The sequence below is a fragment of the Littorina saxatilis genome, linkage group LG3 (genome assembly GCF_037325665.1).
Source record: "Littorina saxatilis isolate snail1 linkage group LG3, US_GU_Lsax_2.0, whole genome shotgun sequence".
Lineage (NCBI taxonomy): Eukaryota > Metazoa > Mollusca > Gastropoda > Littorinimorpha > Littorinidae > Littorina > Littorina saxatilis.
The window spans coordinates 11,108,049-11,120,588 of NC_090247.1; the positions used below are offsets into that span (position 1 = coordinate 11,108,049).

Consider the following 12,540-nt stretch of genomic DNA (forward strand, 5'->3'; position numbering starts at 1 on the left):
GTATGTGTGTGACCTTACACAGATAAAGTTATTGAGTTACTTTCTTTCTTTATTTGGTGTTTAACGTCGTTTTCAACCATTCAAGGTTATATCGCGATGGGGAAAGGGGGGAGATGGGATAGAGCCACTTGTCAATTGTTTCTTGTTCACAAAAGCACTAATCAAAAATTTGCTTCAGGGGCTTGCAACGTAGTACAATATATGACCTTACTGGGAGAATGCAAGTTTCCAGTACAAAGGACTTAACATGTCTTACATACTGCTTGACTAAAATCTTTACAAAAATTGACTATATTCTATACAAGAAACACTTAACAAGGGTAAAAGGAGAAACAGAATCCGTTAGTCGCCTCTTACGACATGCTGGGGAGCATCGGGTAGATTCTTCCCCCTAACCCGCGGGGGGTTATTGAGTTACAACGATCTTGCTTCAAACACATTCAAAATAATACCATTTCTCTGTTATTATTATTAATTTCTGTGAACTTAAAAGTTTATGAGGGTCAATTTTACATGGGTCACATCTACAGGTCATCCAACTTCAATAGCCTGTAAAGTATCAAAAATCTAGCTTTCAAAACATTTCAGAAAAATAAGAACACATGCTTTCGCAACACATCCTTGATATTTGTCAAAAATGTGGTTTTGAAAAAATGCCAAATGTGGTCATGTTTGAAATTGATCAAACCATAGCAGTATGTTAACTTTGTAAAGTCTATCCCGAAAACCATCCAAGAAAACAACAATGTTCAATTCTGTCTACCCATTGTAAGTCAGCCTAATTATGCTCCCCATCAGTGACATTCTCCTGACCTGGTGAGTCAAAACTCACTAAATGTCCAATGGAGAGTTTTCAGCATGCAACCAGAAAGTATATAGTGTGGTGTTATGTCCCTTTTTTTCAAAACAGGGTTATATATGTGGCAATAATCACATGAAATGTTCTCTGTCCTCCACATCTGTTTGATTTGTGATTGGTGTCCAGATTATTTGCTACAGGCATCTGATTAAGTTTATTGTAGCTGCTGTCCGGTTCCCTTTGCCAGTGATATCTGCTTTCCTGTTCTGTAACTTGTATTTATGTTCGCCGATGGCACCCGCTGAATAGTTTTGGTTGTTCTCCAATGGCATCTAGCTAGCTGCTTTGACGTCTGTAAGTGGTATCAAGGTCCTTCACCATGCAGTCATCTGCTGGAAGTGAACAGGAGGCTCTCTTGCTTATGACACCCACACCAGAGCATGGAATGAAACCTGCAATGACACAGCAGTATGACTATGAGAAAGCATGCAGACTGAAGCAAAGAGGGCCAAACTTTAAGAGAATGATAATGAAACCTAACTTAAAGTGCCGTGGCTTTTAGTGCATATATATCTAACTTTTAAAAGTTGTGTCCGTCTGTGTGTGTATTATGATGACTAAAGGCTCCGAAACAGCTGCACCGACTGAGACGGTGGTGGTGGTGGGGGTTTGAAACGTGCTGGTGCGTGTATGTTTGTGCTTGCGTGTGTGCAGGCATGAATATGAATGTCTTTGTCAGTATGTGTGTGTGTGTGTGTGTGTGTGTGTGTGTGTGTGTGTGAATTTATGAATACAATTGAAGGCACAGTAAGCCTCCCGTAAACCATCACAGATACGGTCAGGCTTTTACACACAGACTACAGTACAAACACCCTTTCATTTAAACACTCACCGATTGAGAACATCCTAGGTGCCCTCCATAAAGAGCGAACAATTTTCAAATAATTTATTTTTGCGTGGTTTATCTTACCCCTGAGCCATCGTGAACCAGTGTGATCCAGTTTCCCTTTTTTCACAATGTAGTCGTCAGTTAGTCATTTGAATGCGACTCCATGTGAGCTTATCTACAATAGCACGTTTTTATGCACGAAACAAACGGCTGTGGTTCACAAAAACTCTAGCGATGGTTTTTGACTGTTGAGAGGAACGGTGATATATGCATAAACCGCCGTCTGCTATGACCCTTGCGTGACCCTGCTTCCGGGCTTTTCTTTTTTCAAACTTTCACAACTTCGAATTGTACTGATCTTGTCTTGATGAAAAAAGAATTCTTTTATGATTAAAGAATGTTTGTGTGACAAGCTGTCAATTTATTATTTAGATTTTAAAAGTTAGGTCTAGCGCAAAAACGCACCACGGTCCAAAAACATTCTGATAATCATCGATCCACGGCTATCGCCAGTTTACATCGATAGAATGAGACCCGAAGGGAAGTAACTCATTTTTGACCTGAGTTCAATCGGCAAAATTAATTCTTTAAAAATTGCTCGCTCTTTACGTAGGGCACCTAGGATATTCCCGTTTGGTGAGCGTTCAAATGGAAGGGTGTTTGTACTGTGTGTAAAAGCCTGACAGTATCTGTGATGGTTTACGGGAGGCTTACTGTCCGGGCGTGATTTCTGGTATTGAATATTCATAACAGCCGTCCAGCACCAAAACGAGGCGCCATTGTTGTAGAGGACCAAGTCCACGAAAATAAATTCTTTGAAAATTTTTCACGCTCGACAGAAAGCAGCCAGGATGTTCCCGTTCGGTGAGCGTTCAAATGGAAGTATGCTTGTACTGTATGTAGACGCTCGGGGAGCTCTGTGATGGTTTACGGGAGGCTTACTGTGCCTTTAATGTATACATCTATACACACCCAAGAAGATAAGGCGCTCAGCAGGTCTGCACTCATGTTGATCCATTATGTCGGAAACAGGCAGGAATTGGATCCTCCACCCGACAGTCACTGAGCTACAGTGCTGCTCTCAGCTATAAGCAAGAGAAAGCAGCTTGAGTGTTTCATCGCATATAATTCCAGTGTTTGCATACTCCATAGCGATTAGCTGAAACTATTTAGCTAAAACATTAAACTATTATCAGTGGAATACCAAAGGGGTGGCATATGTCATCCAAAATATAAGGCAATTTAAAGTGTGATTGACGGGACAGAAGCGTTTCAATGATACAAATAGAGAACACTACATAGCCTACTGTGTGTTACTGGGTTTACACAAGTAAAAGTGAATATTATTTCTTCTTCTGTTTCTTCGTTCATGGGCTTAAGACTCCCACGTTCACTCATGTGGATTTTTACGTGTATGGCCGCCATTCAGACAGCATACGCCAATTTCGGGGGAGGCATGCTGGGTATTTTCGTGTTTCTATAACCCACCGAACTCCCACATGGTTTACAGGATCTTTTCCGTGCGCACTTGGTCTTGTGCTTGCGTGTACAATGCGCCCGTCGTGAATATTTCAATATTTGAAAAGCAATAAGTGTAAATCTGGTGCCACACAGCAAGCCATGAAGTATTCTGTTTTCAATTCCTATGTACCGGAGAGATAACCCATGTAGTAACTAAACCATACACGCACATATGGGCATATCATTGAGGTCATGGCAAGCTGGTCTGGCAGGGACCTTATATATTCCACTGCTCATGATTACAAAGTCACAGATGCAAAGTCATTCTCGTAACACGTTTGGGCTTGCCATTTTCTCGCGAGTGTTTTGAGAATGAAGTTTGTCTCGGAGATTTTGCATAAGCAGTGGAAAATGACATCCCTGACAGACATGTTGTTTGAACCAACCTCATTTACATGATAGACACGCCTGTGAAGAGATGGTTCATTTATCACATCATGACACATGGGTGGTATCTCTCAGGTAGGCAAAACAATATATATCTAAATGCACCAATTTACCTCAAGCACTCAGCAGGTCTGCACATATGTTGATCCATTAGGTCAAAAAACCACCAGAACTTGATATGTTGTCCTAAAGTCACAGATACAGTGGAACCCCCCAAGGATCCTGAAAAAATAATTAAAAATGAAGAGCCAACACTTGTACAAATTATCTGTCTTTGTACATGTTATACAAGCACATACACAAATAAATCTGCTTGCACTATGCTGGCTTTAGGCATGTGTAATAAAATTATTTTGGGGGAGCTTCTCGATTCAACCGGGAACTTTTGTTGTTGTCAAAAGCAATTTATGCCTCAAACATTCTCCCACTCTAAGACTGAACTATGCATTCAGTATGTGTTGATATCTGACTTAAACTCACAAAAATAACAAAGGCTAGTTTGTAAAAAGACACTGATTTGAAAAGAAAATTTAAATTCAATTACATATTATTATGTACTATATAATCTGTTCTGGGGCTTTTTTCCAGGTCTTTTAAAAAAGGATGTTCACAAACAATAACAAACACATTTTCAATCCAATGAATGTTTGCAGCACTGTCAGCCGGACAGAAATGACAGTATGTTGACAAAGCCGTGATAAAAACATAACCTGCAGTCCTACCTTAGCGCAAAGAAGTATGAATGGTCTCTGTGTACTCTACAATCTCTGACTGTGGCCCTATGTAAAGGTCGAAAAGAGCTGGCTGTGCTTGGCCATTAAGAAAAATTTCAGTTAATTCAGATTTGTACAAGGAGAGCATAAAAGCATACATTCACAGCATGTATGTCTTGTTATTGCTATAGGTCTATATATCTATGCCACAATGACACAGCAAATACGTACATTCATACAGACATATTCATTTACTCATATAATTTAAATTATATAGCACCACAGGAATATGTTAATATCAAAATCTAATATGAAATTTCCTACACACACCCATGAAGTTCAAGCCCTAAGCAGTTCTGCACACATGTTGATCCAGGAGGTCCAAACACACCCTGCACTTGTTGTCCAACAGTCACTGCTCCAGTGAAACCCTCCATTTAGGACCCTGAAAGATATAACAAGTTCCATAAAGTGATACAAAACTCTTTGTTGTTGTCCTTATCTGCTGAAGGAGCACCTCCTGTCGCTTCACAGCATCTGTAACACAAGAGAGGACTGAGTATCCAGCCAGAAATTTCATGACTGTATTTTTATAATGATGATCAACAAAACTTTTTAAGGGCTTTTAAAATGATATGACAAATATAAAGTCAGATGCACTTCACCCATTGTTATACTTAAACATAGAACTAAGGCTTGCTCATACAGTGGAACTCCCCTTGTTAGACCTCAAAATATCTGAGAAAAATAGGCCTTAAAAAGGACCCCTGGGTGTCTTAAAAAGGCCGTTGATTGATGATTCACAAAGGTTATTCACAGAAAATATGAAAAAAGCAAGGTCCTAAAAGGGAGTGTGTCTTTAAGTGTGTGTGTCTGTCTGTGCATCACAATTAAGGGCTAAACAAAAACAAACACACACCCAAGAAAAGCAAAATTTGTTTGAAAATTTGATCAAACTCCAAGACAGTGAATCAAACAAGAAATGTCCATCACTGATTCAGACGCAGTTTATATTTGAATGTATGTGTGTGTGTTGCAAACATTACACAAAAGTGGATCATAAATACCAAATTCAGCTATGCTAGTACAATATAATTGCAAATTACATTAAATTTGAAATGAAATTTTATAATTTGTTGTTAATAATTTACTTACTGGTTAAAGAGTACAACTTTTCACAATTTCAGCACAGAGAATGGAATCCTTGGTGTCTGCTTCCTTTTCTATCTGAATGACTCATTGGTACAGCCATCTGTCATCACCCTGCCGACTGTTTTTTTGACCTGGAGTCCAGAAGCTTCCCCACCAACTCAGGCAGTTTTGTTTTTCACTAAAAGTAAAAGAATAAAGGTCAAATAGATTTGCACAAAGGAATAAAAAGAGGTTTTCTAGTAATCCAAATAAAGCATGCAGAAATAAAAACACAAAAAGTAACATCAAACAGTTTTGCCTCTTGTGCCCCCAAGACACTGGAATAATTACAGGCCACCAGATAGGCCGTCCATCACTGAAAGTGAACAGAAAAACTTGATGTTTAAATATGTGTGTGTGTGTGTCAGTGTGTGTGTGTGTGTGTGTGTGTGTGTGTGTGTGTGTGTGTGTGTGTTATACAAGTGGTACGGGTAATTTAAGACAAGAGTTTAAAATGTCACTTACTTGTTGTCCCTGTCAGTGTAAACTTTCAGCACAAAGAAGAATGGAAACATTGGTGTTTTTGTCGGTTCCGTTCCAATTGAATGATTTGGTACAGCCATGCCATCAAGTTGATCAACCAGCTCACTGTTCCTGTTACCAGTTCAACCTCTTTTCCACATTGCCGACAGATTTTTAATCTGAAAAAGTCATGTATACATGTTTTCAAAATGGGAATTTACAAGTAAACAGTTAACGAAATAGTCCGCCTCTGTCACGTACTCCCCACGAACACCACCATGTGGGGCAGCCAGATCCAGATAGAATCAACAAACAAGTAAAACTCAAAGTAAAAACATCAAACTCAAACTCAAAGTCAAAGAGAAAAAACCCAACCTGACGGCCCAATGGTCACTGTAATTGTATCAGATTCAGATTCTCACAATGGTATAAACTTTGCAAATCTCAAAAATATTCGGATACGGGTAGTGACAGTGATAGTGAAAAAGAGTTGTGGGAGTAAAGAATAATTATACGTACTCCTCACTCGATAGTCGATGACTTGGCAGTTACAGTTGCAAATCACTCGATAACTCCTGAGCGAATCTGGATACGATTACGTGGAAAACTCTTGAAGGCTTACTTCTCAGTCCAGATCCATCTTCTGCTCTCTGAATTATGGTTACACTCTCTTGGTGGGTTCCTTTCGTGATGTTGTAGCCCGCTTTTTTCCAATCTCCCTGCCCCTGGTGCAAACACTTTCTTCGTTCGTTCGTTGAAAATCAGTTACTAGTGCTGTCCCTTGATTTACTTCGGAGTGGTCTCCTCTTCGATTTTTAAGGGACATAACTCTCGCATGCGAACCCTTTCTTCGTATCGAAAGTAGCCGGCTCAGTTTGTTTTTGTTTTTGTTTGGTCTTGTGTTTGATGACTTTGCTAGTCCAATATTTTATGTATATATATACTCAACCAAAACTTAAATGTTTTTACTAGTTATTTAATTTTATGAGTTACAGTTCCTTTTAGGTACTGCTCTGTTCATTTTAGCATGTGCATAGATATGCAACGCACACAAGTGTGTGTGTGTGTGTGTGTGTGTGTGTGTGTGTGTGACGGTGTGTGAGTTTACGCAGTATGTGTGTCTATGGGGGATGTGTGTATGGGGGGGGTGTGGGGGTATATGTGTGTGTGTGTGTGTGTGTGTGTGTGTGTGTGTTTCGGTAAGCGAATATCAGTCAGCGGTTTGTGTGTGTGCATGCGTGTGGGCGTGAGTGCGGCATGTGCGTGTGCGTGTGCGTGCGTGCGTGTGTGTGTGTGTGTGTGGGGGTGTGCAGTCTTTTGCTTACGTTTACAATTATTCTCTGTATATGTTCCAAGGCAGGGCCGGACTAGGCAAAGAGGAGAGAGGGGGGGGGGGGGGGTTGCCAGTGGTGGTCCAGGGGGATGTTCTCCCTGGCGGGGTCAAGGGGCAGAGCCCCTTGTGGGGGTCAGGGGGCAAAGCCCCCTGAAGCTGATGGGTAGGTCATATTCTGAGATAGGAAAATGGTCGCTCCTTGCATGAAACGGCATAAAATAAACAATAATAAAAAATGTTTTAAATAAGTGAGGTACATGTTTAGGCTAGGGGGGGGGGGGGGTTGCGCAACCCCCATAACACCCCCTCCCCCCCCCCCCCCCGGTAGTCCGGCCCTGCAAGGACAGGTTGGAAGTTGAGGCTAAGCCTAAAACCTTTATCCTGACGTAACAAAGTTAATTATGATCTCTCTCTCTCTCTCTCTCTCTCTCTCTCTCTCTCTCTCTCTCTCTCTCTCTCTCTCTCTCTCTCTCTCTCTCTCTCTCTCTCTCTCTCTCTCTGTTAAGCATTCGATGTGTACATATTCCATTACCTTTTTTTTAAATCTCATATTGTGTGTGTGTGTGTGTGTGTGTGTGTGTGTGTGTGTGTGTGTGTGTGTGTGTGTGTGTGTGTGTGTGTGTGAATGTCCGTGTATATGATGTGATTAGAATAGGGGTGCCTCTCTGCATGGGTGAAAAAACACTTGTTTGTAATGCTTGTATGCCACAACGCTCTCTCTGTCTCTCTCTGTCTCTCTCTGTCTCTCTCTCTCTCTCTCTCTCTCTCTCTCTCTCTCTCTCTCTCTCTCTCTCTCTCTCTCAAATTATTTAAAATGAAACAATATTGTACACACAGCAAAATTCAGTCAACTTCAGGTCAAACCAAGAACTTTGCACTTGATCCTACATGAAGAATTATTTTGGCAAACGTTAAATTTAACATAAAAAAGGTATTGTTTCAAAATTTCACTGCAGACCATTTTACTAAGCGTTTCGGGCGGGCGGGAAATAGCTCAGTCGGTAGAGGCGCTGTCTTCAAAACCAGTTGTCGCAATCGGCGTGGGTTCGATCCCCACGTTCGGCGAGGGATTTATTTCCTAGAGTCAACATCGTGCAGACTCTCCTCGGTGGCCGCATGCACACGATAAAGAACCCAAGTTCACAGCGAAAGTCTCAGGGCTCGGAAACATGAATACACGCATGCAGGAAACAAAATGTGTGGGTATCGCCGTATACTGTATGGCAGCTCGCTTTCCCCATGGAGAAAGCAGCCCGAATTTCCATGAGGGCAACCTCACAGGACTATATAAAATCTTATCCTTATCGCGTATCCTTATCCTTTAACTTTTAAAGCAATTGTTAAATTCTCTTTTGAAAACTTTTTTGTGAGAAGCGTTTCCAGCTAACGTTAATGAAAAATTAATTTCACATTTGATGCTAACTGTTTACAAAAAACTAACTATACTTATGTACATCTGACGTTACAAAAGTCCTTTCTCCTAAGTGAATATGTGCGTTCCCACGTGTTTGTGTGTGTGCACGTGCGAGCGTGTGTGTGACTGTGTGTGTGTGTGTGTGTGTGTGTATGTGTATGTGTGACGGTGTGTGTGTGGTGGTGGTGTGTGTGTGTGTGTGTGTGTGTGAGCACAAAGTATTCCTACGTGTATTTTGCAAATGCACAGTTAACAAGTTTGAAAATATCTCATGTCATCTCCAACAAACGGCTTAATTCACACACACGCACGCACAAAACATAATGAATCTTATATGTATGACTACCTTGTAAAAACACACACAACACGTTTACATGCACAACTGGTGATATAAAACACAATTTTAAAAACAATGTTTTTTAATCAAATTTAAACAAAAAAAGTAATACTTAGCTGATAAGTTATATCAATAAAACAATAAAAATAAAAACACAAAATGCATGTATACTATTACTACTATACTGTACCGCAGTACTATGTACTGTAGTACTATAGTACAAAGTACCACAGTGTACCATAGTACAAAGTACTTCGTACCATAGTACTACTGTAGTACAAGGTACATCACAAAAAAGTACCATAGTACAAAGTACTAGGTACTATAGTACTACTGTAGTACATGGTACATTCAATAAAAAGTACCATAGTACAAAGTACTAGGTACTATAGTACTACTGTAGTACATGGTACATTCACTAAAAAGTACCATAGTACAAAGTACAAAGTACTATACTGTACCACAAAGTACTATAGTACATGGTACATTTACTACACAGTACTATAGTACAAAGTACCATGTACTACAGTATGTACTATAGTACATGGTACATTTACTATAGTTTACTATAGTACAGGGTACATTTACTATAGTTTACTATAGTATACTATAGTACATCGTGTGGTACTTTTTCAGCTGGGTTCCCCAGGCCAAAGGACTGGACTGCATGCCCCTGATGGTTTTACCACGAGGGCGGCGTAAAACACCTATCATCATCTGGACTGCACTGGACATGAAGCTGTCACACACAGACAGTAGCAAACAACACTCTGTCCAGTGTAGTCCAATCACTTGTCAGAGAGAGACAGCTCCACCTGTAGGTGTGGTGGTGTAGGATCCATGCCTGTTCTGTCCCAGCGTCATGCGGAAACATTGTTCACGATCATCTGCAGTCGGTCTTGTGTGCCAGTTGCCTTACTTAGTTCAGGGGTGGACTTGCATTTGTGCTTTGTCAGTCGGAAACAAGATTAATGTGCTACAGACACAGGGCATTGCAATAGAATGATGTTGAAGGGACCTTAGGGAATAACACAAAGCCTTCAGTCCACGCAGAGTAGGGTCAGGAATCACATTAACTGGACAGTTCCAATAATTTAGGTGTCAAAATCTCAAAAATACTGGAATTGAAATGGGAAGGTATCAAACATACTGGTTAATATTTCATTGAACTGATTTCTTCCTGAAAAATAGATGATATAATCACTAGATGATGTAATCACTTTGTGTTAGACGCGGTTTGTGCCACATAGTGAGCGTTTTCAGCAAGTGCCAGGATTGGTGCTAGTAGAGAAATAGCGCTGTGGGAAAGAGCTAGCGTGATGACTGAGGGAGTAGGGTGTTACAGTGAGTGTCCGCACTGCCCAACGCAACACAGTGCCCGTCAGACAGCCACTGACGGCCACGGTGGCCAGACACCTTCCCTCACTGTGGTCACTGACAATGTTATGGCCCTGTCATCTGATACAGTCAAACCCCCGCTTTTAAGACCTCCACAAATCTGAGAAAATCAAGTCTTAAAAAGGAGGGGGTCTTAAATTAGAGGAGGTACATTTATAGAGGTTATTAACAGAAAGTCTGAGAAAATAAGGTCTCAAAGGGAAGGGAGTCTTAAATTGGGGGGGGGGGTCTTAATAGGGGGGTTCCACTGTACTGACTTCAGTGTCCGCTTTCTCAATGTGTTGACTACCCCCCGCGGGTTAGGGGGAAGAATTTACCCGATGCTCCCCAGCATGTCGTAAGAGGCGACTAACGGATTCTGTTTCTCCTTTTACCCTTGTTAAGTGTTTCTTGAAAAGAATATAGTCAATGTTTGTAAAGATTTTAGTCAAGCAGTATGTAAGAAATGTTAAGTCCTTTGTACTGGAAACTTGCATTCTCCCAGTACTACGTTGCAAGCCCCTGGAGCAAATTTTTGATTAGTGCTTTTGTGAACAAGAAACAATTAACAAGTGGCTCTATTTCATCTCCCCCCCTTTCCCCGTCGCGATATAACCTTGAACGGTTGAAAACGACGTTAAACACCAAATAAAGAAAGAATGTGTTGACTCGTGAAAAATAAAGGTTCCACTGTCACTTTGTTTTTATCACGCCTGAATGTGTTGACTTGTGTAGATACGGGTTCAACTGTCTCTTTGTTTTAATCACGTCTGGTTGAGGGATATTCTGTCAACTCTGTCTTTACTGCCTGTGTTTGGAACTGCCTCTCAGGGCAGACATTGATTGAGAGTGAAACTGTACTGTGCATGTGTGTTTGTTTGAATGGTTTTATTAGATTCTGGTTTCTTTCTTTTTTTCTTTTTTTCAGTTTTGATGATGAGCATGTGTTGATACCCTTGATGTCTTTAGTGGTGGTTTCTGTGTTCTGAGGCTTTACTGGGATGGTTTGGTCTCTTGGCATGACACAGGGGCCAAGCTACCCTCGCCAATCAAAATGTTAGTCCGGTTTGAGCTTAATGGGAGACAAGGTGGTTTTTTTGCTCACGTAAGTGTAGCCTATGCGATCGTAACTTTGTCTGTCTGTGCGTGCGTGCGTGCGTGCGTCTGTGCGTGTGTATGTCTGTGGTAGAAACTCTAACATTTGAAGACGTCACATTACACTGACGTCACATTATGACGTAAGAGGGTTAGACGTCACGCGAATGAAGTACTGACAGTCTCGGTCATTATTATTTTGAGCGCGCCGAGACTAGTTGGCAGTCGTGTCCTTGTAAGTAGGCTACATGCAGACAGACAGATCTAGATCTAGTGTCTCGCTTTCTTGCACAGTTTCACCTATGCTCTTTCTGTGTGTGTGTGTGTGTGTGTGTGTGTGTGTGTGTGTGTGTGTGTTTGTGTGATTGAGTTTGCAGGGGCGGATCAGTTCATTTTATGGGGGGGGTTTCCAAAAGTATATTGTGAAGATATGGGTGTGAAGGCGCGAAGCGCCGAGCCGACGGCGCGAAGCGCCTAGCTTGCTAGGGGGGTCCGGGGGCATGCCCCCCCGGAAAATTTTGAAAAAAAGGATGCAAAATGGTGCAAGCTGGTGCATTCTGAGGATGATCATTACCAGTTCCAGGCAGCAGATTTTGTCACTGATTAATACCCACAAAATTGAAACTCAACCCAAAAAAACACACAAAAATATTTTTATTTTTTGGCTGGGGGGGGGGTTTCCGGAAACCCCAGAAACCCCCCCCTCGTCCGCCCCTGGTTTGTGTTACTGTTTGTCGATTTCTTACGTGAGCCTTGATGGCTTCGCCTCTTGTTTTTTATATATTTTATTTTATTTTTTTTTTTTTTTGTGTGTGTTTGAGTGCAAGGAGTCAAATGTTCAAGCTGAGAATGGTTGAGAAAGGGCTGAACATTGACAAGTGTGCATGTGTCCCTGTTGGGGCCTCTTTCTCTAGTGTTAAGTGATCAAGCTGAGGTGCATGAAGAGAAACTGGGTCACACCCAACTCGGTTGTAACAAGCCAGGGATCTGATAGGTTTAAAGCACAACAGTTGTAGTTTTCT

The 12,540-nt window shown here is 41.2% G+C and overlaps 1 long non-coding RNA gene across 3 annotated transcripts; it reads right to left on the minus strand.

The window, feature by feature from the left end:
- Window positions 1-449: 449 nt before the first annotated feature.
- Window positions 450-7,024, minus strand: LOC138961607 (uncharacterized). Of its 3 annotated transcripts, none has more exons than XR_011454246.1 (7): window positions 6,482-7,024; window positions 5,966-6,141; window positions 5,465-5,639; window positions 4,640-4,846; window positions 3,710-3,818; window positions 2,661-2,773; window positions 450-1,251 (listed from the first exon to the last, which is right to left on the minus strand). It is a non-coding gene; the product is annotated as an uncharacterized lncRNA (long non-coding RNA). The 3 variants fall into 3 exon arrangements; XR_011454245.1 differs by having other exon boundaries at window positions 4,640-4,754; window positions 6,482-6,703; XR_011454247.1 differs by lacking the exon at window positions 2,661-2,773 and having other exon boundaries at window positions 4,640-4,754; window positions 6,482-6,703.
- Window positions 7,025-12,540: the final 5,516 nt, after the last annotated feature.